We start from the raw sequence: 24,959 nt of genomic DNA, 5'->3' as shown, positions 1-24,959 counted from the left end.
TTTGATTTAGAGTTCCAACTACATTATCCATATAGGAGAAAATAGAGTGAAATCTAAAAATTAAAACTGTTACTGCCAACGAACGGTTTAACCTAGAAGAACGAAATTTGGTGAGCCAAGTGGGATTGGGGTACTGATCATTACCTGAAAGTGTCATCAAGATTGGGTGAAAAAATGTGTGCTGAGATTTCAGGAAACTCGTAGTTTTTTGGAAGCTTGGCAACCCCTTTCCATGAAAGTGATTTGCGCCCGCCTCTGCTTAGGGCTACATCAATAGGAAAGAAACCATAGAGATAGAACTTGGAACTACTTTATTGTGTCAAGTTTCAAAGAGCTAGGACAAACCGTCTTTGATTTAGAGTTCCAACTACATGTATCCATATAGGAGAAAACAGAGTGAAACCTGAAAATTAAAACTGTTACTGCCAACGAACGGTTTAACCTAGAAGAACGAAATTTGGTGAGCCAAGTGGGATTGGGGTACTGATCATTACCTGAAAGTGTCATCAAGATTGGGTGAAAAAATGTGTGCTGAGATTTCAGGAAACTCGTAGTTTTTTGGAAGCTTGGCAACCCCTTTCCATGTAAGTGATTTGCGCCCGCCTCTGCTTAGGGCTACATCAATAGGAAACAAACCATAGAGATAGAACTTGGAACAACTTTATTGTGTCAAGTTTCAAAGAGCTAGGACAAACCGTCTTTGATTTAGAGTTCCAACTGCATGTATCAATATAGGAGAAAACAGAGTGAAACCTGAAAATTAAAACTGTTACTGCCAACGAACGGTTTAACCTAGAAGAACGAAATTTGGTGAGCCAAGTGGGATTGGGGTACTGATCATTAACTGAAAGTGTCATCGAGCTTGGGTGAAAAAATGTGTGCTGAGATTTCAGGAAACTCGTAGTTTTTTGGAAGCTTGGCAACCCCTTTCCATGTAAGTGATTTGCGCCAGTCTCTGCTTAGGGCTACATCAATAGGAAACAAACCATAGAGATAGAATTTGGAACTACTCTATTGTGTCAAGTTTCAAAGAGCCAGCACAAACCGTGTTTGATTTAGAGTTCAAACTACATGAATCCATATAGGAAAAAACAGAGTGAAACTTAAAATTTAAAACTGTTACTGCCAATGAACGGTTTAACCTAGAAGAACGAAATTTGGTGAGCCAAGTGGGATTGGGATACTGATCATTACCTGAAAGTGTCATCAAGATAGGGTGAAAAAATGTGTTCCAAGATTTCTGGAAACTCGTAGTTTTTTGGATTCTTGGCAACCCCTTTCAATGAAAGTGATTTGCGCCAGTCTCTGCTTAGGGCTACATCAATAGGAAACAAACCATAGAGTTAGAACTTGGAACTACTTTATTGTGTCAAGTTTCAAAGAGCTAGCACAAACAGTCTTTGATTTAGAGTTCCAACTACATGTATCCATATAGGAGAAAATAGAGTGAAATCTAAAAATTAAAACTGTTACGGCCAACGGACGGTTTAACCTAGAAGAACGAAATTTGGTTAGCCAAGTGGGATTGGGGTAGTGATCATTACCTGAAAGTGTCATCAAGATTGGGTGAAAAAATGTGTGCTGAGATTTCAGGAAAATCGTAGTTTTTTGGAAGCTTGGCAACCCCTTTCCATGAAAGTGATTTGCGCCAGTCTCTGCTTAGGGCTACATCAATAGGAAACAAACCATAGAGATAGAACTTGGAACTACTTTATTGTGTCAAGATTCAAAGAGCTAGCACAAACCGTCTTTGATTTAGAGTTCCAACTACATGTATCCATATCGGAGAAAACAGAGTGAAACCTAAAAATTAAAACTCTTACTGCCAACGAACGGTTTAACCTAGAAGAACGAAATTTGGTGAGCCAAGTGGGATTGAGGTACTGATCATTACCTGAAAGTGTCATTAAGATTGGGTGAAAAAATGTGTGTTGAGATTTCAGGAAACTCGTAGTTTTTTGGAAGCTTGGCAACCCCTTTCCATGTAAGTGATTTGCGCCAGTCTCTGCTTAGGGCTACATCAATAGGAAACAAACCATAGAGATAGAATTTGGAGCTACTCTATTGTGTCAAGTTTCAAAGAGCCAGCACAAACCGTGTTTGATTTAGAGTTCAAACTACATGAATCCATATAGGAAAAAACAGAGTGAAACTTAAAATATAAAACTGTTACTGCCAATGAACGGTTTAACCTAGAAGAACGAAATTTGGTGAGCCAAGTGGGAATGGGATACTGATCATTACCTGAAAGTGTCATCAAGATAGGGTGAAAAAATGTGTGCCGAGATTTCTGGAAACTCGTAGTTTTTTGGATTCTTGGAAACCCCTTTTCATGAAAGTGATTTGCGCCAGTCTCTGCTTAGGGCTACATCAATAGGAAACAAACCATAGAGTTAGAACTTGGAACTACTTTATTGTGTCAATTTTCATAGAGCTAGCACAAGCCGTGTTTGATTTAGAGTTCCAACTACATGTATCCATATAGGAGAAAACAGAGTGAAACCTGAAAATTAAAACTGTTACTGCCAACGAACGGTTTAACCTAGAAGAACGAAATTTGGTGAGCCAAGTGGGATTGGGGTACTGATCATTAACTGAAAGTGTCATCAAGATTGGGTGAAAAAATGTGTGCTGAGATTTCAGGAAACTCGTAGTTTTTTGGAAGCTTGGCAACCCCTTTCCATGTAAGTGATTTGCGCCAGTCTCTGCTTAGGGCTACATAAATAGGAAACAAACCATAGAGATAGAATTTGGAACTACTCTATTGTGTCAAGTTTCAAAGAGCCAGCACAAACCGTGTTTGATTTAGAGTTCAAACTACATGAATCCATATAGGAGAAAACAGAGTGAAACCTAAAATTTAAAACTGTTACTGCCAATGTACGGTTTAACCTAGAAGAACGAAATTTGGTGACCAAGTGGGATTGGGATACTGATCATTACCTGAAAGTGTCATAAAGATTGGGTGAAAAAATGTGTGCTGAGATTTCAAAAAACTCGTAGTTTTTTGGAAGGTTGGCAACCCCTTTCCATGAAAGCGATTTGCGCCATCTCTGCTTAGGCTACATCAATAGGAAACAAACCATAGAAATAGAACTTGGACCTACTTTATTGTGTCAAGATTCAAAGAGCTAGCACAAACCGTGTTTGATTTAGAGTTCCAAGTACATGTATCCATATAGGAGAAAACAGAGTGAAACCTAAAAATTAAAACTGTTACTGCCAACGAACAGTTTAACCTAGAGGAACGAAATTTGGTGAGCTAAGTGGGATTGGGGTACTAATCATTACCTGAAAGTGTCATAAAGATTGGGTGAAAAAATGTGTGCTGAGATTTCAGGAAACTCGTAGTTTTTTGGAAGCTTGGCAACCCCTTTCCATGAAAGTGATTTGCGCCCGTCTCTGCTTAGGGCTACATCAATAGGAAACAAACCATAGAGATAGAACTTGGAACTACTTTATTGTGTCAAGTTTCAAAGAGCTAGGACAAACCGTCTTTGATTTAGAGTTCCAACTACATGCATCCATATAGGAGAAAACAGAGTGAAACCTGAAAATTAAAACTGATACTGCCAACGAACGGTTTAACCTAGAAGAACGAAATTTGGTGAGCCAAGTGGGATTGGGGTTCTGATCATTAACTGAAAGTGTCATCAAGATTGGGTGAAAAAATGTGTGCTGAGATTTCAGGAAACTCGTAGTTTTTTGGAAGCTTGGCAACCCCTTTCCATGTAAGGGATTTGCGCCAGTCTCTGCTTAGGGCTACATCAATAGGAAACAAACCTTAGAGATAGAATTTGGAACTACTCTATTGTGTCAAGTTTCAAAGAGCTAGCACAAAAAGTGTTTGATTTAGAGTTCCAACTACATGTATTCATATAGGAGAAAATAGAGTGAAATCTAAAAATTAAAACTGTTACTGCCAATGAACGGTTTAACCTAGAAGAACGAAATTTGGTTAGCCAAGTGGGATTGGGGTAGTGATCATTACCTGAAAGTGTCATCAAGATTGGGTGAAAAAATGTGTGCTGAGATTTCAGGAAACTTGTGGTTTTTTGGAAGCTTGGCAACCCCTTTCCATGAAAGTGATTTGCGCCAGTCTCTGCTTAGGGCTACATCAATAGGAAACAAACCATAGAGATAGAACTTGGAACTACTTTATTGTGTCAAGATTCAAAGAGCTAGCACAAACCGTCTTTGATTTAGAGTTCCAACTACATGTATCCATACAGGAGAAAACAGAGTGAAACCTAAAAATTAAAACTGTTACTGCCAACGAACGGTTTAACCTAGAAGAACGAAATTTGGTGAGCCAATTGGGATTGGGGTACTGATCATTACCTGAAAGTGTCATAAAGATTGGGTGAAAAAATGTGTGCTGAGATTTCAGGAAAATCGTAGTTTTTTGGAAGCTTGGCAACCCCTTTCCATGAAAGTGATTTGCGCCCGTCTCTGCTAAGGGCTACATCAATAGGAAACAAACCATAGAGATAGAACTTGGAACTACTTTATTGTGTCAAGTTTCAAAGAGCTAGGACAAACCGTCTTTGCTTTAGAGTTCCAACTACATGTATCCATATAGGAGAAAACAGAGTGAAACCTGAAAATTAAAACTGTTACTGCCAACGAACGGTTTAACCTAGAATAACGAAATTTGGTGAGCCAAGTGGGATTGGGGTACTGATCATTACCTGAAAGTGTCATAAAGATTGGGTGAAAAAATGTGTGTTGAGATTTCAGGAAACTCATAGTTTTTTGGAAGCTTGGCAACCCCTTTCCATGTAAGTGATTTGCGCCAGTCTCTGCTTAGGGCTACATCAATAGGAAACAAACCATAGAGACAGAATTTGGAACTACTCTATTGTGTCAAGTTTCAAAGAGCCAGCACAAACTGTGTTTGATTTAGAGTTCAAACTACATGAATCCATATAGGAAAAAACAGAGTAAAACTTAAAATTTAAAACTGTTACTGCCAATGAACGGTTTAACCTAGAAGAACGAAATTTGGTGAGCCAAGTGGGATTGGGATACTGATCATTACCTGAAAGTGTCATCAAGATAGGGTGAAAAAATGTGTGCCGAGAAATCTGGAAACTCGTAGTTTTTTGGATTCTTGGCAACCCCTTTCCATGAAAGTGATTTGCGCCAGTCTCTGCTTTGGGCTACATCAATAGGAAATAAACCATAGAGTTAGAACTTGGAACTACTTTATTGTGTCAAGTTTCAAAGAGCTAGCACAAACCGTGTTTGATTTAGAGTTCCAACTACATGTATCCATATAGGAGAAAACAGAGTGAAACCTAAAAATTAAAACTGTTACTGCCAACGAACGGTTTAATCTAGCAGAACAAAATTTGGTGAGCCAAGTGGGATTGGGGTACTGATCATTACCTGAAAGTGTCATAAAGATTGGGTGAAAAAATGTGTGCTGAGATTTCAGGAAACTCGTAGTTTTTTGGAAGCTTGGCAACCCCTTTCCATGAAAGTGATTTGCGCCCGTCTCTGCTTAGGGCTACATCAATAGAAACAAACCATAGAGATAGAACTTGGAACTACTTTATTGTGTCAAGTTTCAAAGAGCTAGGACAAACCGTCTTTGCTTTAGAGTTCCAACTACATGTATCCATATAGGAGAAAACAGAGTGAAACCTGAAAATTAAAACTGTTACTGCCAACGAACGGTTTAACCTAGAATAACGAAATTTGGTTAGCCAAGTGGGATTGGGGTAGTGATCATTACCTGAAAGTGTCATCAAGATAGGGTGAAAAAATGTGTGCCGAGATTTCTGGAAACTCGTAGTTTTTTGGATTCTTGGCAACCCCTTTCCATTAAAGTGATTTGCGCCAGTCTCTGCATAGGGCTACATCAATAGGAAACAAACCATAGAGATAGAACTTGGAACTACTTTATTGTGTCAAGATTCACAGAGCTAGCACAAACCGTTTTTGATTTAGAGTTCCAACTACATGTATCCATATAGGAGAAAACAGAGTGAATCCTAAAAATTAAAACTCTTACTGCCAACGAACGGTTTAACCTAGAAGAATGAAATTTGGTAAGCCAAGTGGGATTGGGGTACTGATCATTACTTGAAAGTGTCATCAAGATTGGGTGAAAAAATGTGTGCTGAGATTTCAGGAAACTCGTAGTTTTTTGGAAGGTTGGCAACCCCTTTCCATGAAAGTGATTTGCGCCATCTCTGCTTAGGGCTACATCAATAGGAAACAAACCATAGATATAGAACTTGTACCTAATTTATTGTGTCAAGATTCAAAGAGCTAGCACAAACCGTGTTTGATTTAGAGTTCCTACTACATGTATCCATATCGGAGAAAACAGAGTGAAACCTAAAAATTAAAACTGTTACTGCCAACGAACGGTTTAACCTAGAAGAACGAAATTTGGTGAGCCAAGTGGGATTGGGGTAGTGATCATTACCTGAAAGTGTCATCAAGAGTGGGTGAAAAAATGTGTGCTGAGATTTCAGGAAACTCGTAGTTTTTTGGAAGCTTGGCAACCCCTTTCCATGAAAGTGATTTGCGCCCACCTCTGCTTAGGGCTACATCAATAGGAAACGAACCATAGAGATAGAACTTGGAACTACTTTATTGTGTGAAGTTTCAAAGAGCTAAGACAAACCGTCTTTGATTTAGAGTTCCAACTACATGTATCCATATAGGAGAAAACAGAGTGAAACCTAAAAATTAAAACCCTTACTGCCAACGAACGGTTTAACCTAGAGGAACGAAATTTGGTGAGCCAAGTTGGATTGGGGTACTGATCATTACCTGAAAGTGTCATCAAGATTGGTTGAAAAAATGTGTGCTGAGATTTCAGGAAACTCGTAGTTTTTTGGAATTTTGGCAACCCCTTTCCATGAAAGTGATTTGCGCAATCTCTGCTTAGGGCTACAACAATAGGAAACAAACCATAGAGATAGAACTTGGACCTACTTTATTGTGTCAAGATTCAAAGAGCTAGCACAAACCGTGTTTGATTTAGAGTTCCAACTACATGTATCCATATCGGAGAAAACAGAGTGAAACCTAAAAATTAAAACTGTTACTGCCAACGAACTGTTTAAACTAGAAGAACGAAATTTGGTGAGCCAAGTGGGATTGGGGTACTGATCATTACCTGAAAGTGTCATCAAGATTGGGTGAAAAAATGTGTGCTGAGATTTCAGGAAACTCGTAGTTTTTTGGAAGCTTGGCAACCCCTTTCCATGAAAGTGATTTGCGCCATCTCTGCTTAGGGCTACATCAATAGGAAACAAACCATAGAGATAGAACTTGGAACTACTTTATTGTGTCAATTTTCATAGAGCTAGCACAAGCCGTGTTTGATTTAGAGTTCCAACTACATGTATCCATATAGGAGAAAATAGAGTGAAATCTAAAAATTAAAACTGTTACTGCCAACGAACGGTTTAACCTAGAAGAACGAAATTTGGTTAGCCAAGTGGGATTGGGGTAGTGATCATTACCTGAAAGTGTCATCAAGATTGGGTGAAAAAATGTGTGCTGAGATTTCAGGAAACTCGTGGTTTTTTGGAAGCTTGGCAACCCCTTTCCATGAAAGTGATTTGCGCCAGTCTCTGCTTAGGGCTACATCAATAGGAAACAAACCATAGAGATAGAACTTGGAACTACTTTATTGTGTCAAGATTCAAAGAGCTAGCACAAACCGCCTTGATTTAGAGTTCCAACTACATGTATCCATATAGGAGAAAACAGAGTGAAACCTAAAAATTAAAACCCTTACTGCCAACGAACGGTTTAACCTAGAGGAACGAAATTTGGTGAGCCAAGTTGGATTGGGGTACTGATCATTACCTGAAAGTGTCATCAAGATTGGTTGAAAAAATGTGTGCTGAGATTTCAGGAAACTCGTAGTTTTTTGGAAGCTTGGCAACCCCTTTCCATGAAAGTGATTTGCGCCATCTCTGCTTAGGGCTACATCAATAGGAAACAAACCATAGAGATAGAACTTGGAACTACTTTATTGTGTCAATTTTCATAGAGCTAGCACAAGCCGTGTTTGATTTAGAGTTCCAACTACATGTATCCATATAGGAGAAAATAGAGTGAAATCTAAAAATTAAAACTGTTACTGCCAACGAACGGTTTAACCTAGAAGAACGAAATTTGGTTAGCCAAGTGGGATTGGGGTAGTGATCATTACCTGAAAGTGTCATCAAGATTGGGTGAAAAAATGTGTGCTGAGATTTCAGGAAACTCGTGGTTTTTTGGAAGCTTGGCAACCCTTTTCCATGAAAGTGATTTGCGCCAGTCTCTGCTTAGGGCTACATCAATAGGAAACAAACCATAGAGATAGAACTTGGAACTACTTTATTGTGTCAAGTTTCAAAGAGCTAGGATAAACCGTCTTTGATTTAGAGTTCCAACTACATGTATCCATATAGGAGAAAACAGAGTGAAACCTAAAAATTAAAACCCTTACTGCCAACGAACGGTTTAACCTAGAGGAACGAAATTTGGTGAGCCAAGTTGGATTGGGGTACTGATCATTACCTGAAAGTGTCATCAAGATTGGTTGAAAAAATGTGTGCTGAGATTTCAGGAAACTCGTAGTTTTTTGGAAGCTTGGCAACCCCTTTACATGAAAGTGATTTGCGCCATCTCTGCTTAGGGCTACATCAATAGGAAACAAACCATAGAGATAGAATTTGGAACTACTCTATTGTGTCAAGTTTCAAGGAGCCAGCACAAACCGTGTTTGATTTAGAGTTCAAACTACATGAATCCATATAGGAAAAAACAGAGTAAAACTTAAAATTTAAAACTGTTACTGCCAATGAACGGTTTAACCTAGAAGAACGAAATTTGGTGAGCCAAGTGGGATTGGGATACTGATCATTACCTGAAAGTGTCATCAAGATAGGGTGAAAAAATGTGTGCCGAGAAATCTGGAAACTCGTAGTTTTTTGGATTCTTGGCAACCCCTTTCCATGAAAGTGATTTGCGCCAGTCTCTGCTTTGGGCTACATCAATAGGAAATAAACCATAGAGTTAGAACTTGGAACTACTTTATTGTGTCAAGTTTCAAAGAGCTAGCACAAACCGTGTTTGATTTAGAGTTCCAACTACATGTATCCATATAGGAGAAAACAGAGTGAAACCTAAAAATTAAAACTGTTACTGCCAACGAACGGTTTAATCTAGCAGAACGAAATTTGGTGAGCCAAGTGGGATTGGGGTACTGATCATTACCTGAAAGTGTCATAAAGATTGGGTGAAAAAATGTGTGCTGAGATTTCAGGAAACTCGTAGTTTTTTGGAAGCTTGGCAACCCCTTTCCATGAAAGTGATTTGCGCCCGTCTCTGCTTAGGGCTACATCAATAGAAACAAACCATAGAGATAGAACTTGGAACTACTTTATTGTGTCAAGTTTCAAAGAGCTAGGACAAACCGTCTTTGCTTTAGAGTTCCAACTACATGTATCCATATAGGAGAAAACAGAGTGAAACCTGAAAATTAAAACTGTTACTGCCAACGAACGGTTTAACCTAGAATAACGAAATTTGGTTAGCCAAGTGGGATTGGGGTAGTGATCATTACCTGAAAGTGTCATCAAGATAGGGTGAAAAAATGTGTGCCGAGATTTCTGGAAACTCGTAGTTTTTTGGATTCTTGGCAACCCCTTTCCATTAAAGTGATTTGCGCCAGTCTCTGCATAGGGCTACATCAATAGGAAACAAACCATAGAGATAGAACTTGGAACTACTTTATTGTGTCAAGATTCACAGAGCTAGCACAAACCGTTTTTGATTTAGAGTTCCAACTACATGTATCCATATAGGAGAAAACAGAGTGAATCCTAAAAATTAAAACTCTTACTGCCAACGAACGGTTTAACCTAGAAGAATGAAATTTGGTAAGCCAAGTGGGATTGGGGTACTGATCATTACTTGAAAGTGTCATCAAGATTGGGTGAAAAAATGTGTGCTGAGATTTCAGGAAACTCGTAGTTTTTTGGAAGGTTGGCAACCCCTTTCCATGAAAGTGATTTGCGCCATCTCTGCTTAGGGCTACATCAATAGGAAACAAACCATAGATATAGAACTTGTACCTAATTTATTGTGTCAAGATTCAAAGAGCTAGCACAAACCGTGTTTGATTTAGAGTTCCTACTACATGTATCCATATCGGAGAAAACAGAGTGAAACCTAAAAATTAAAACTGTTACTGCCAACGAACGGTTTAACCTAGAAGAACGAAATTTGGTGAGCCAAGTGGGATTGGGGTAGTGATCATTACCTGAAAGTGTCATCAAGAGTGGGTGAAAAAATGTGTGCTGAGATTTCAGGAAACTCGTAGTTTTTTGGAAGCTTGGCAACCCCTTTCCATGAAAGTGATTTGCGCCCACCTCTGCTTAGGGCTACATCAATAGGAAACGAACCATAGAGATAGAACTTGGAACTACTTTATTGTGTGAAGTTTCAAAGAGCTAAGACAAACCGTCTTTGATTTAGAGTTCCAACTACATGTATCCATATAGGAGAAAACAGAGTGAAACCTAAAAATTAAAACCCTTACTGCCAACGAACGGTTTAACCTAGAGGAACGAAATTTGGTGAGCCAAGTTGGATTGGGGTACTGATCATTACCTGAAAGTGTCATCAAGATTGGTTGAAAAAATGTGTGCTGAGATTTCAGGAAACTCGTAGTTTTTTGGAATTTTGGCAACCCCTTTCCATGAAAGTGATTTGCGCAATCTCTGCTTAGGGCTACAACAATAGGAAACAAACCATAGAGATAGAACTTGGACCTACTTTATTGTGTCAAGATTCAAAGAGCTAGCACAAACCGTGTTTGATTTAGAGTTCCAACTACATGTATCCATATCGGAGAAAACAGAGTGAAACCTAAAAATTAAAACTGTTACTGCCAACGAACTGTTTAAACTAGAAGAACGAAATTTGGTGAGCCAAGTGGGATTGGGGTACTGATCATTACCTGAAAGTGTCATCAAGATTGGGTGAAAAAATGTGTGCTGAGATTTCAGGAAACTCGTAGTTTTTTGGAAGCTTGGCAACCCCTTTCCATGAAAGTGATTTGCGCCATCTCTGCTTAGGGCTACATCAATAGGAAACAAACCATAGAGATAGAACTTGGAACTACTTTATTGTGTCAATTTTCATAGAGCTAGCACAAGCCGTGTTTGATTTAGAGTTCCAACTACATGTATCCATATAGGAGAAAATAGAGTGAAATCTAAAAATTAAAACTGTTACTGCCAACGAACGGTTTAACCTAGAAGAACGAAATTTGGTTAGCCAAGTGGGATTGGGGTAGTGATCATTACCTGAAAGTGTCATCAAGATTGGGTGAAAAAATGTGTGCTGAGATTTCAGGAAACTCGTGGTTTTTTGGAAGCTTGGCAACCCCTTTCCATGAAAGTGATTTGCGCCAGTCTCTGCTTAGGGCTACATCAATAGGAAACAAACCATAGAGATAGAACTTGGAACTACTTTATTGTGTCAAGATTCAAAGAGCTAGCACAAACCGCCTTGATTTAGAGTTCCAACTACATGTATCCATATAGGAGAAAACAGAGTGAAACCTAAAAATTAAAACCCTTACTGCCAACGAACGGTTTAACCTAGAGGAACGAAATTTGGTGAGCCAAGTTGGAATGGGGTACTGATCATTACCTGAAAGTGTCATCAAGATTGGTTGAAAAAATGTGTGCTGAGATTTCAGGAAACTCGTAGTTTTTTGGAAGCTTGGCAACCCCTTTCCATGAAAGTGATTTGCGCCATCTCTGCTTAGGGCTACATCAATAGGAAACAAACCATAGAGATAGAACTTGGAACTACTTTATTGTGTCAATTTTCATAGAGCTAGCACAAGCCGTGTTTGATTTAGAGTTCCAACTACATGTATCCATATAGGAGAAAATAGAGTGAAATCTAAAAATTAAAACTGTTACTGCCAACGAACGGTTTAACCTAGAAGAACGAAATTTGGTTAGCCAAGTGGGATTGGGGTAGTGATCATTACCTGAAAGTGTCATCAAGATTGGGTGAAAAAATGTGTGCTGAGATTTCAGGAAACTCGTGGTTTTTTGGAAGCTTGGCAACCCCTTTCCATGAAAGTGATTTGCGCCAGTCTCTGCTTAGGGCTACATCAATAGGAAACAAACCATAGAGATAGAACTTGGAACTACTTTATTGTGTCAAGTTTCAAAGAGCTAGGATAAACCGTCTTTGATTTAGAGTTCCAACTACATGTATCCATATAGGAGAAAACAGAGTGAAACCTAAAAATTAAAACTGTTACTGCCAACGAACGGTTTAATCTAGCAGAACGAAATTTGGTGAGCCAAGTGGGATTGGGGTACTGATCATTACCTGAAAGTGTCATAAAGATTGGGTGAAAAAATGTGTGCTGAGATTTCAGGAAACTCGTAGTTTTTTGGAAGCTTGGCAACCCCTTTCCATGAAAGTGATTTGCGCCCGTCTCTGCTTAGGGCTACATCAATAGAAACAAACCATAGAGATAGAACTTGGAACTACTTTATTGTGTCAAGTTTCAAAGAGCTAGGACAAACCGTCTTTGCTTTAGAGTTCCAACTACATGTATCCATATAGGAGAAAACAGAGTGAAACCTGAAAATTAAAACTGTTACTGCCAACGAACGGTTTAACCTAGAATAACGAAATTTGGTTAGCCAAGTGGGATTGGGGTAGTGATCATTACCTGAAAGTGTCATCAAGATAGGGTGAAAAAATGTGTGCCGAGATTTCTGGAAACTCGTAGTTTTTTGGATTCTTGGCAACCCCTTTCCATTAAAGTGATTTGCGCCAGTCTCTGCATAGGGCTACATCAATAGGAAACAAACCATAGAGATAGAACTTGGAACTACTTTATTGTGTCAAGATTCACAGAGCTAGCACAAACCGTTTTTGATTTAGAGTTCCAACTACATGTATCCATATAGGAGAAAACAGAGTGAATCCTAAAAATTAAAACTCTTACTGCCAACGAACGGTTTAACCTAGAAGAATGAAATTTGGTAAGCCAAGTGGGATTGGGGTACTGATCATTACTTGAAAGTGTCATCAAGATTGGGTGAAAAAATGTGTGCTGAGATTTCAGGAAACTCGTAGTTTTTTGGAAGGTTGGCAACCCCTTTCCATGAAAGTGATTTGCGCCATCTCTGCTTAGGGCTACATCAATAGGAAACAAACCATAGATATAGAACTTGTACCTAATTTATTGTGTCAAGATTCAAAGAGCTAGCACAAACCGTGTTTGATTTAGAGTTCCTACTACATGTATCCATATCGGAGAAAACAGAGTGAAACCTAAAAATTAAAACTGTTACTGCCAACGAACGGTTTAACCTAGAAGAACGAAATTTGGTGAGCCAAGTGGGATTGGGGTAGTGATCATTACCTGAAAGTGTCATCAAGAGTGGGTGAAAAAATGTGTGCTGAGATTTCAGGAAACTCGTAGTTTTTTGGAAGCTTGGCAACCCCTTTCCATGAAAGTGATTTGCGCCCACCTCTGCTTAGGGCTACATCAATAGGAAACGAACCATAGAGATAGAACTTGGAACTACTTTATTGTGTGAAGTTTCAAAGAGCTAAGACAAACCGTCTTTGATTTAGAGTTCCAACTACATGTATCCATATAGGAGAAAACAGAGTGAAACCTAAAAATTAAAACCCTTACTGCCAACGAACGGTTTAACCTAGAGGAACGAAATTTGGTGAGCCAAGTTGGATTGGGGTACTGATCATTACCTGAAAGTGTCATCAAGATTGGTTGAAAAAATGTGTGCTGAGATTTCAGGAAACTCGTAGTTTTTTGGAATTTTGGCAACCCCTTTCCATGAAAGTGATTTGCGCAATCTCTGCTTAGGGCTACAACAATAGGAAACAAACCATAGAGATAGAACTTGGACCTACTTTATTGTGTCAAGATTCAAAGAGCTAGCACAAACCGTGTTTGATTTAGAGTTCCAACTACATGTATCCATATCGGAGAAAACAGAGTGAAACCTAAAAATTAAAACTGTTACTGCCAACGAACTGTTTAAACTAGAAGAACGAAATTTGGTGAGCCAAGTGGGATTGGGGTACTGATCATTACCTGAAAGTGTTATCAAGATTGGGTGAAAAAATGTGTGCTGAGATTTCAGGAAACTCGTAGTTTTTTGGAAGCTTGGCAACCCCTTTCCATGAAAGTGATTTGCGCCATCTCTGCTTAGGGCTACATCAATAGGAAACAAACCATAGAGATAGAACTTGGAACTACTTTATTGTGTCAATTTTCATAGAGCTAGCACAAGCCGTGTTTGATTTAGAGTTCCAACTACATGTATCCATATAGGAGAAAATAGAGTGAAATCTAAAAATTAAAACTGTTACTGCCAACGAACGGTTTAACCTAGAAGAACGAAATTTGGTTAGCCAAGTGGGATTGGGGTAGTGATCATTACCTGAAAGTGTCATCAAGATTGGGTGAAAAAATGTGTGCTGAGATTTCAGGAAACTCGTGGTTTTTTGGAAGCTTGGCAACCCCTTTCCATGAAAGTGATTTGCGCCAGTCTCTGCTTAGGGCTACATCAATAGGAAACAAACCATAGAGATAGAACTTGGAACTACTTTATTGTGTCAAGATTCAAAGAGCTAGCACAAACCGCCTTGATTTAGAGTTCCAACTACATGTATCCATATAGGAGAAAACAGAGTGAAACCTAAAAATTAAAACCCTTACTGCCAACGAACGGTTTAACCTAGAGGAACGAAATTTGGTGAGCCAAGTTGGATTGGGGTACTGATCATTACCTGAAAGTGTCATCAAGATTGGTTGAAAAAATGTGTGCTGAGATTTCAGGAAACTCGTAGTTTTTTGGAAGCTTGGCATCCCCTTTCCATGAAAGTGATTTGCGCCATCTCTGCTTAGGGCTACATCAATAGGAAACAAACCATAGAGATAGAACTTGGAACTACTTTATTGTGTCAATTTTCATAGAGCTAGCACAAGCCGTGTTTGATTTAGAGTTCCAACTACATGTATCCATATAGGAGAAAATAGAGTGAAATCTAAAAATTAAAACTGTTACTGCCAACGAACGGTTTAACCTAGAAGAACGAAATTTGGTTAGCCAAGTGGGATTGGGGTAGTGATCATTACCTGAAAGTGTCATCAAGATTGGGTGAAAAAATGTGTGCTGAGATTTCAGGAAACTCGTGGTTTTTTGGAAGCTTGGCAACCCCTTTCCATGAAAGTGATTTGCGCCAGTCTCTGCTTAGGGCTACATCAATAGGAAACAAACCATAGAGATAGAACTTGGAACTACTTTATTGTGTCAAGTTTCAAAGAGCTAGGATAAACCGTCTTTGATTTAGAGTTCCAACTACATGTATCCATATAGGAGAAAACAGAGTGAAACCTAAAAATTAAAACCCTTACTGCCAACGAACGGTTTAACCTAGAGGAACGAAATTTGGTGAGCCAAGTTGGATTGGGGTACTGATCATTACCTGAAAGTGTCATCAAGATTGGTTGAAAAAATGTGTGCTGAGATTTCAGGAAACTCGTAGTTTTTTGGAAGCTTGGCAACCCCTTTACATGAAAGTGATTTGCGCCATCTCTGCTTAGGGCTACATCAATAGGAAACAAACCATAGAGATAGAATTTGGAACTACTCTATTGTGTCAAGTTTCAAAGAGCCAGCACAAACCGTGTTTGATTTAGAGTTCAAACTACATGAATCCATATAGGAAAAAACAGAGTGAAACTTAAAATTTAAAACTGTTACTGCCAATGAACGGTTTAACCTAGAAGAACGAAATTTGGTGAGCCAAGTGGGATTGGGATACTGATCATTACCTGAAAGTGTCATCAAGATAGGGTGAAAAAATGTGTTCCAAGATTTCTGGAAACTCGTAGTTTTTTGGATTCTTGGCAACCCCTTTCAATGAAAGTGATTTGCGCCAGTCTCTGCTTAGGGCTACATCAATAGGAAACAAACCATAGAGTTAGAACTTGGAACTACTTTATTGTGTCAAGTTTCAAAGAGCTAGCACAAACAGTCTTTGATTTAGAGTTCCAACTACATGTATCCATATAGGAGAAAATAGAGTGAAATCTAAAAATTAAAACTGTTACGGCCAACGGACGGTTTAACCTAGAAGAACGAAATTTGGTTAGCCAAGTGGGATTGGGGTAGTGATCATTACCTGAAAGTGTCATCAAGATTGGGTGAAAAAATGTGTGCTGAGATTTCAGGAAAATCGTAGTTTTTTGGAAGCTTGGCAACCCCTTTCCATGAAAGTGATTTGCGCCAGTCTCTGCTTAGGGCTACATCAATAGGAAACAAACCATAGAGATAGAACTTGGAACTACTTTATTGTGTCAAGATTCAAAGAGCTAGCACAAACCGTCTTTGATTTAGAGTTCCAACTACATGTATCCCTATAGGAGAATATAGAGTGAAATCTAAAAATTAAAACTGTTACTGCCAACGAACGGTTTAACCTAGAAGAACGAAATTTGGTTAGCCAAGTGGGATTGGGGTAGTGATCATTACCTGAAAGTGTCATCAAGATTGGGTGAAAAAATGTGTGCTGAGATTTCAGGAAACTCGTAGTTTTTTGGAAGCTTGGCAACCCCTTTCCATGAAAGTGATTTGCGCCAGTCTCTGCTTAGGGCTACATCAATAGGAAACAAACCATAGAGATAGAACTTGGAACTACTTTATTGTGTCAAGATTCAAAGAGCTAGCACAAACCGTCTTTGATTTAGAGTTCCAACTACATGTATCCATATAGGAGAAAACAGAGTGAAACCTAAAAATTAAAACCCTTACTGCCAACGAACGGTTTAACCTAGAAGAACGAAATTTGGTGAGCCAATTTGGATTGGGGTACTGATCATTACCTGAAAGTGTCATCAAGATTGGTTGAAAAAATGTGTGCTGAGATTTCAGGAAACTCGTAGTTTTTTGGAAGGTTGGCAACCCCTTTCCATGAAAGTGATTTGCGCCATCTCTGCTTAGGGCTACATCAATAGGAAACAAACCATAGAGATAGAATTTGGAACTACTCTATTGTGTCAAGTTTCAAAGAGCCAGCACAAACCGTGTTTGATTTAGATTTCAAACTACATGAATCCATATAGGAAAAAACAGAGTGAAACTTAAAATTTAAAACTGTTACTGCCAATGAACGGTTTAACCTAGAAGAACGAAATTTGGTGAGCCAACTGGGATTGGGATACTGATCATTACCTGAAAGTGTCATCAAGATAGGGTGAAAAAATGTGTTCCAAGATTTCTGGAAACTCGTATTTTTTTTGGATTCTTGGCAACCCCTTTCCATGAAAGTGATTTGCGCCAGTCTCTGCTTAGGGCTACATCAATAGGAAACAAACCATAGAGATAGAACTTGGAACTACTTTATTGTGTCAAGTTTCAAAGAGCTAGCACAAACCGTCTTTGATTTAGAGTTCCAACTACATGTATCCATATAGGAGAAAACAGAGTGAAACTTAAAATATAAAACTCTTACTGCCAACGAACTGTTTAACCTAGAAGAACGAAATTTGGTGAGCCAAGTGGGATTGGGGTAGTGATCATTACCTGAAAGTGTCATCAAGATTGGGTGAAAAAATGTGTGCTGAGATTTCAGGAAACTCGTGGTTTTTTGGAAGGTTGGCAACCCCTTTCCATGAAAGTGATTTGCGCCATCTCTGCTTAGGGCTACATCAATAGGAAACAAACCATAGAGATAGAACTTGGACCTACTTTATTGTGTCAAGATTCAAAGAGCTAGCACAAACCGTGTTTGATTTAGAGTTCCTACTACATGTATCCATATCGGAGAAAACAGAGTGAAACCTAAAAATTAAAACTGTTACTGCCAACGAACGGTTAAACCTAGATGAACGAAATTTGGTGAGCCAAGTGGGATTGGGGTACTGATCATTACCTGAAAGTGTCATCAAGATTGGGTGAAAAAATGTGTGCTGAGATTTCAGGAAACTCGTAGTTTTTTGGAAGCTTGTCAACCCCTTTCCATGAAAGTGATTTGCGCCAGTCTCTGCTTAGGTCTACAACAATAGGAAACAAACCATAGAGATAGAACTTGGAACTACTTTATTGTGTCAAGATTCAAAGAGCTAGCACAAACCGTCTTTGATTTAGAGTTCCAACTACATGTATCCATATAGGAGAAAACAGAGTGAATCCTAAAAATTAAAACTCTTACTGCCAATGAACGGTTTAACCTAGAAGAACGAAATTTGGTGAGCCAAGTGGGATTGGGGTACTGATCATTACCTGAAAGTGTCATCAAGATTGGGTGAAAAAATGTGTGCTGAGATTTCAGGAAACTCGTAGTTTTTTGGAAGTTTGGCAACCCCTTTCCATGAAAGTGATTTGCGCCATCTCTGCTTAGGGCTACATCAATAGGAAACAAACCATAGAGATAGAACTTGGACATACTTTATTGTGTCAAGTTTCAAAGAGCTAGCACAAACCGTGTTTGATTTAGAGTTCCAACTACATGTATCCATATCGGAGAAAACAGAGTGAAACCTAAAAATTAAAACTGTTACTGCAAACGAACGGTTTAACCTAGCAGAACGAAATTTGGTGAGCCAAGTGGGATTGGGGTACTGATCATTACCTGAAAGTGTCATCAAGATTGGGTGAAAAAATGTGTGCTGAGATTTCAGGAAACTCGTAGTTTTTTGGAAGCTTGGCAACCCCTTTCCATGAAAGTGATTTGCGCCATCTCTGATTAGGGCTACATCAATAGGAAACAAACCATAGAGATAGAACTTGGAACTACTTTATTGTGTCAATTTTCATAGAGCTAGCACAAGCCGTGTTTGATTTAGAGTTCCAACTACATGTATCCATATAGGAGAAAATAGAGTGAAATATAAAAATTAAAACTGTTACTGCCAACGAACGGTTTAACCTAGAAGAACGAAATTTGGTTAGCCAAGTGGGACTGGGGTAGTGATCATTACCTGAAAGTGTCATCAAGATTGGGTGAAAAAATGTGTGCTGAGATTTCAGGAAACTCGTGGTTTTTTGGAAGCTTGGCAACCCCTTTCCATGAAAGTGATTTGCGCCAGTCTCTGCTTAGGGCTACATCAATAGGAAACAAACCATAGAGATAGAACTTGGAACTACTATATTGTGTCAAGATTCAAAGAGCTAGCACAAACCGCCTTGATTTAGAGTTCCAACTACATGTATCCATATAGGAGAAAACAGAGTGAAACCTAAAAATTAAAACCCTTACTGCCAACGAACGGTTTAACCTAGAGGAACGAAATTTGGTGAGCCAAGTGGGATTGGGGTACTGATCATTACCTGAAAGTGTCATTAAGATTGGGTGAAAAAATGTGTGTTGAGATTTCAGGAAACTCATAGTTTTTTGGAAGCTTGTCAACCCCTTTCCATGTAAGTGATTTGCGCCAGTCTCTGCTTAGGGCTACATCAATAGGAAACAAACCATAGAGATAGAATTTGGAACTACTCTATTGTGTCAAGTTTCAAAGAGCCAGCACAAACCGTGTTTGATTTAGAGTTCAAACTACATGAATCCATATAGGAAAAAACAGAGTGAAACTTAAAATATTAAACTGTTACTGCCAATGAACGGTTTAACCTAGAAGAACGAAATTTGGTGAGCCAAGTGGGAATGGGATACTGATCATTACCTGAAAGTGTCATCAAGATAGGGTGAAAAAATGTGTGCCGAGATTTCTGGAAACTCGTAGTTTTTTGGATTCTTGGAAACCCCTTTCCATGAAAGTGATTTGCGCCAGTCTCTGCTTAGGGCTACATCAATAGGAAACAAACCATAGAGTTAGAACTTGGAACTACTTTATTGTGTCAATTTTCATAGAGCTAGCACAAGCCGTGTTTGATTTAGAGTTCCAACTACATGTATCCATATAGGAGAAAATAGAGTGAAATCTAAAAATTAAAACTGTTACTGCCAACGAACGGTTTAACCTAGAAGAACGAAATTTGGTTAGCCAAGTGGGACTGGGGTAGTGATCATTACCTGAAAGTGTCATCAAGATTGGGTGAAAAAATGTGTGCTGAGATTTCAGGAAACTCGTGGTTTTTTGGAAGCTTGGCAACCCCTTTCCATGAAAGTGATTTGCGCCAGTCTCTGCTTAGGGCTACATCAATAGGAAACAAACCATAGAGATAGAACTTGGAACTACTATATTGTGTCAAGATTCAAAGAGCTAGCACAAACCGCCTTGATTTAGAGTTCCAACTACATGTATCCATATAGGAGAAAACAGAGTGAAACCTAAAAATTAAAACCCTTACTGCCAACGAACGGTTTAACCTAGAGGAACGAAATTTGGTGAGCCAAGTGGGATTGGGGTACTGATCATTACCTGAAAGTGTCATTAAGATTGGGTGAAAAAATGTGTGTTGAGATTTCAGGAAACTCATAGTTTTTTGGAAGCTTGGCAACCCCTTTCCATGTAAGTGATTTGCGCCAGTCTCTGCTTAGGGCTACATCAATAGGAAACAAACCATAGAGATAGAATTTGGAACTACTCTATTGTGTCAAGTTTCAAAGAGCCAGCACAAACCGTGTTTGATTTAGAGTTCAAACTACATGAATCCATATAGGAAAAAACAGAGTGAAACTTAAAATATTAAACTGTTACTGCCAATGAACGGTTTAACCTAGAAGAACGAAATTTGGTGAGCCAAGTGGGAATGGGATACTGATCATTACCTGAAAGTGTCATCAAGATAGGGTGAAAAAATGTGTGCCGAGATTTCTGGAAACTCGTAGTTTTTTGGATTCTTGGAAACCCCTTTCCATGAAAGTGATTTGCGCCAGTCTCTGCTTAGGGCTACATCAATAGGAAACAAACCATAGAGTTAGAACTTGGAACTACTTTATTGTGTCAATTTTCATAGAGCTAGCACAAGCCGTGTTTGATTTAGAGTTCCAACTACATGTATCCCTATAGGAGAAAATAGAGTGAAATCTAAAAATTAAAACTGTTACTGCCAACGAACGGTTTAACCTAGAAGAACGAAATTTGGTGAGCCAAGTGGGATTGGGGTACTGATCATTACCTGAAAGAGTCATTAAGATTGGGTGAAAAAATGTGTGCTGAGATATCAGGAAACTCGTAGTTTTTTGGAAGGTTGGCAACCCCTTTCCATGAAAGTGATTTGCGCCAGTCCCTGCTTAGGGCTACATCAATAGGAAACAAACCATAGAGATAGAACTTGGACCTACTTTATTGTGTCAAGATTCAAAGAGCTAGCACAAACCGTCTTTGATTTAGAGTTCCAACTACATGTATCCATATAGGAGAAAACAGAGTGAAACCTGAAAATTAAAACTGTTACTGCCAACGAACGGTTTAACCTAGAAGAACGAAATTTGGTGAGCCAAGTGGGATTTGGGTACTGATCATTAACTGAAAGTGTCATCAAGATTGGGTAAAAAAATGTGTGTTGAGATTTCAGGAAACTCGTAGTTTTTTGGAAGCTTGGCAACCCCTTTCCATGTAAGTGATTTGCGCCAGTCTCTGCTTAGGGCTACATCAATAGGAAACAAACCATAGAGATAGAATTTGGGACTACTCTATTGTGTCAAGTTTCAAAGAGCCAGCCCAAACCGTGTTTGATTTAGAGTTCAAACTACAGGAATCCATATAGGAAAAAACAGAGTGAAACTTAAAAATTTAAACTGTTACTGCCAACGAACGGTTTAACCTAGAAGAACGAAATTTGGTGAGCCAAGTGGGATTGGGGTACTGATCATTACCTGAAAGTGTCATCAAGATTGGGTGAAAAAATGTGTGCTGAGATTTCACTAAACTCGTAGTTTTTGGAAGCTTGGCAACCCCTTTCCATGAAAGTGATTTGCGCCAGTCTCTGCTTAGGGCTATATCAATAGGAAACAAACCATAGAGATAGAACTTGGAACTACTTTATTGTGTCAAGTTTCAAAGAGCTAGGACAAACCGTCTTTGATTTAGAGTTCCAACTACATGTATCCATATAGGAGAAAACAGAGTGAAACCTGAAAATTAAAACTGTTACTGCCAACGAACGGTTTAACCTAGAAGAACGAAATTTGGTGAGCCAAGTGGGATTCGCGTACTGATCATTAACTGAAAGTGTCATCAAGATTGGGAGAAAAAATGTGTGCTGAGATTTCAGGAAACTCGTAGTTTTTTGGAAGCTTGGCAACCCCTTTCCATGAAAGTGATTTGCGCCAGTCTCTGCTTAGGGCTACATCAATAGGAAACAAACCATAGAGATAGAACTTGGAACTACTTTATTGTGTCAAGATTCAAAGAGCTAGCACAAACCGTCTTTGATTTAGAGTTCCAACTACATGTATCCATATAGGAGAAAACAGAGTGAAACCTAAAAATTAAAACTCTTACTGCCAACGAACGGTTTAACCTAGAAGAACGAAATTTGGTGAGCCAAGTGGGATTGGGGTACTGATCATTACCTGAAAGTGTCATCAAGATTGGGTGAAAAAATGTGTGCTGAGATTTCAGGAAACTCGTAGTTTTTTGGAAGGTTGGCAACCCCTTTCCATGAAAGTGATTTTCGCCATCTCTGCTTAGGGCTACATCAATAGGAAACAAACCATAGAGATAGAACTTGGACCTACATTATTGTGTCAAGATTCAAAGAGCTAGCACAAACCGTGTTTGATTTAGAGTTCCAACTACATGTATCCATATCGGAGAAATCAGAGTGAAACCTAAAAATTTAAACTGTTACTGCCAACGAACGGTTTAACCTAGAAGAACGAAATTTGGTGAGCCAAGTGGGATTGGGGTACTGATCATTACCTGAAAGTGTCATCAAGCTTGGGTGAAAAAATGTGTGCTGAGATTTCAGGAAACTCGTAGTTTTTTGGAAGCTTGGCAACCCCTTTCCATGAAAGTGATTTGCGCCCGCCTCTGCTTAGGGCTACATCAATAGGAAACAAACCATAGAGATAGAACTTGGAACTACTTTATTGTGTCAAGTTTCAAAGAGCTAGGACAAACCGTCTTTGATTTAGAGTTCCAACTACATGTATCCATATCGGAGAAAACAGAGTGAAACCTGAAAATTAAAACTCTTACAGCCAACGAACGGTTTAACCTAGAAGAACGAAATTTGGTGAGCCAAGTGGGATTGGGGTACTGATCATTAACTGAAAGTTTCATCAAGATTGGGTGAAAAAATGTGTGCTGAGATTTCAGGAAACTCGTAGTTTTTTGGAAGGTTGGCAACCCCTTTCCATGAAAGTGATTTGCGCCCGTCTCTGCTTAGGGCTACATCAATAGGAAACAAACCATAGAGATAGAACTGGGAACTACTTTATTGTGTCAAGTTTCAAAGAGCTAGGATAAACCGTCTTTGATTTAGAGTTCCAACTACATGTATCCATATAGGAGAAAACAGAGTGAAACCTGAAAATTAAAACTGTTACTGCCAATGAACGGTTTAACCTAGAAGAACGAAATTTGGTGAGCCAAGTGGGACTCGGGTACTGATCATTAACTGAAAGTGTCATCAAGATTGGGTGAAAAAATGTGTGCTGAGATTTCAGGAAACTCGTAGTTTTTTGGAAGCTTGGCAACCCCTTTCCATGAAAGTGATTTGCGCCAGTCTCTGCTTAGGGCTACATCAATAGGAAACAAACCATAGAGATAGAACTTGGAACTACTTTATTGTGTCAAGTTTCAAAGAGCTAGCACAAACCGTGTTTGATTTAGAGTTCCAACTACATGTATACATATAGGAGGAAACAGATTAAAACCTAAATATTAAAACTGTTACTGCCAACGAAAGGTTTAACCTAGAAGAACGAAATTTGGTGAGCCAAGGAGGATTGGGGTACTGATCATTACCTTAAAGTGTCATCAAGCTTGGGTGAAAAAATGTGTGCTGAGATTTCAGGAAATTCGTAGTTTTTTGGAAGCTTGGCAACCCCTTTCCATGAAAGTGATTTGCGACAGTCTCTGCTTAGGGCTGCATCAATAGGAAACAAACCATAGAGATAGAACTTTGAACTACTTTATTGTGTCAAGTTTCAAAGAGCTAGCACAAACCGTGTTTGATTTAGAGTTCCAACTACATGTATCCATATAGGAGAAAACAGAGTAAAACCTAAAAATTAAAACTGTTACTGCCAACGAACTGTTTAACCTAGAAGAACGAAATTTGGAATGCCAAGTCGGATTGGGGTACTGATCATTACCTGAAAGTGTCATCAAGCTTGGGTGAAAAAATATGTGCTGAGATTTCAGGAAACTCGTAGTTTTTTGGAAGCTTGGCAACCCCTTTCCATGAAAGTGATTTGCGACAGTCTCTGCTTAGGGCTACATCAATAGGAAACAAACCATAGAGATAGAACTTGGAACTACTTTATTGTGTCAAGTTTCAAAGAGCTAGCACAAACCGTGTTTGATTTAGAGTTCCAACTACATGTATCCATATAGGAGAAAACAGAGTGAAACCTAAATATTAAAACTGTTAGTGCCAACGAATGGTTTAACCTAGAAGAAAGAAATTTGGTGAGCCAAGGAGGATTTGGGTACTGATCATTACCTGAAAGTGTCATCAAACTTGGGTGAAAAAATGTGTGCTGAGATGTCAGGAAACTCGTAGTTTTTTGGAAGCTTGGCAACCACTTTCCATAAAAGTGATTTTTGCCAGTCTCTGCTTAGGGCTACATCAATAGGAAACAAACCATAGAGATAGAACTTGGAACTACTTTATTGTGTCAAGTTTCAAAGAGCTAGCACAAACCGTGTTTGATTTAGAGTTCCAACTACATGTATCCATACAGGAGAAAACAGAGTGAAACCTAAAAATTAAAACTGTTACTGCCAACGAACGGTTTAACCTAGAAGAACGAAATTTGGAATGCCAAGTCGGATTGGGGTACTGATC

The sequence above is a fragment of the Spermophilus citellus genome (assembly GCF_964194105.1).
Source record: "Spermophilus citellus genome assembly, chromosome: 6".
Lineage (NCBI taxonomy): Eukaryota > Metazoa > Chordata > Mammalia > Rodentia > Sciuridae > Spermophilus > Spermophilus citellus.
This window is presented reverse-complemented; position numbering follows the sequence as displayed.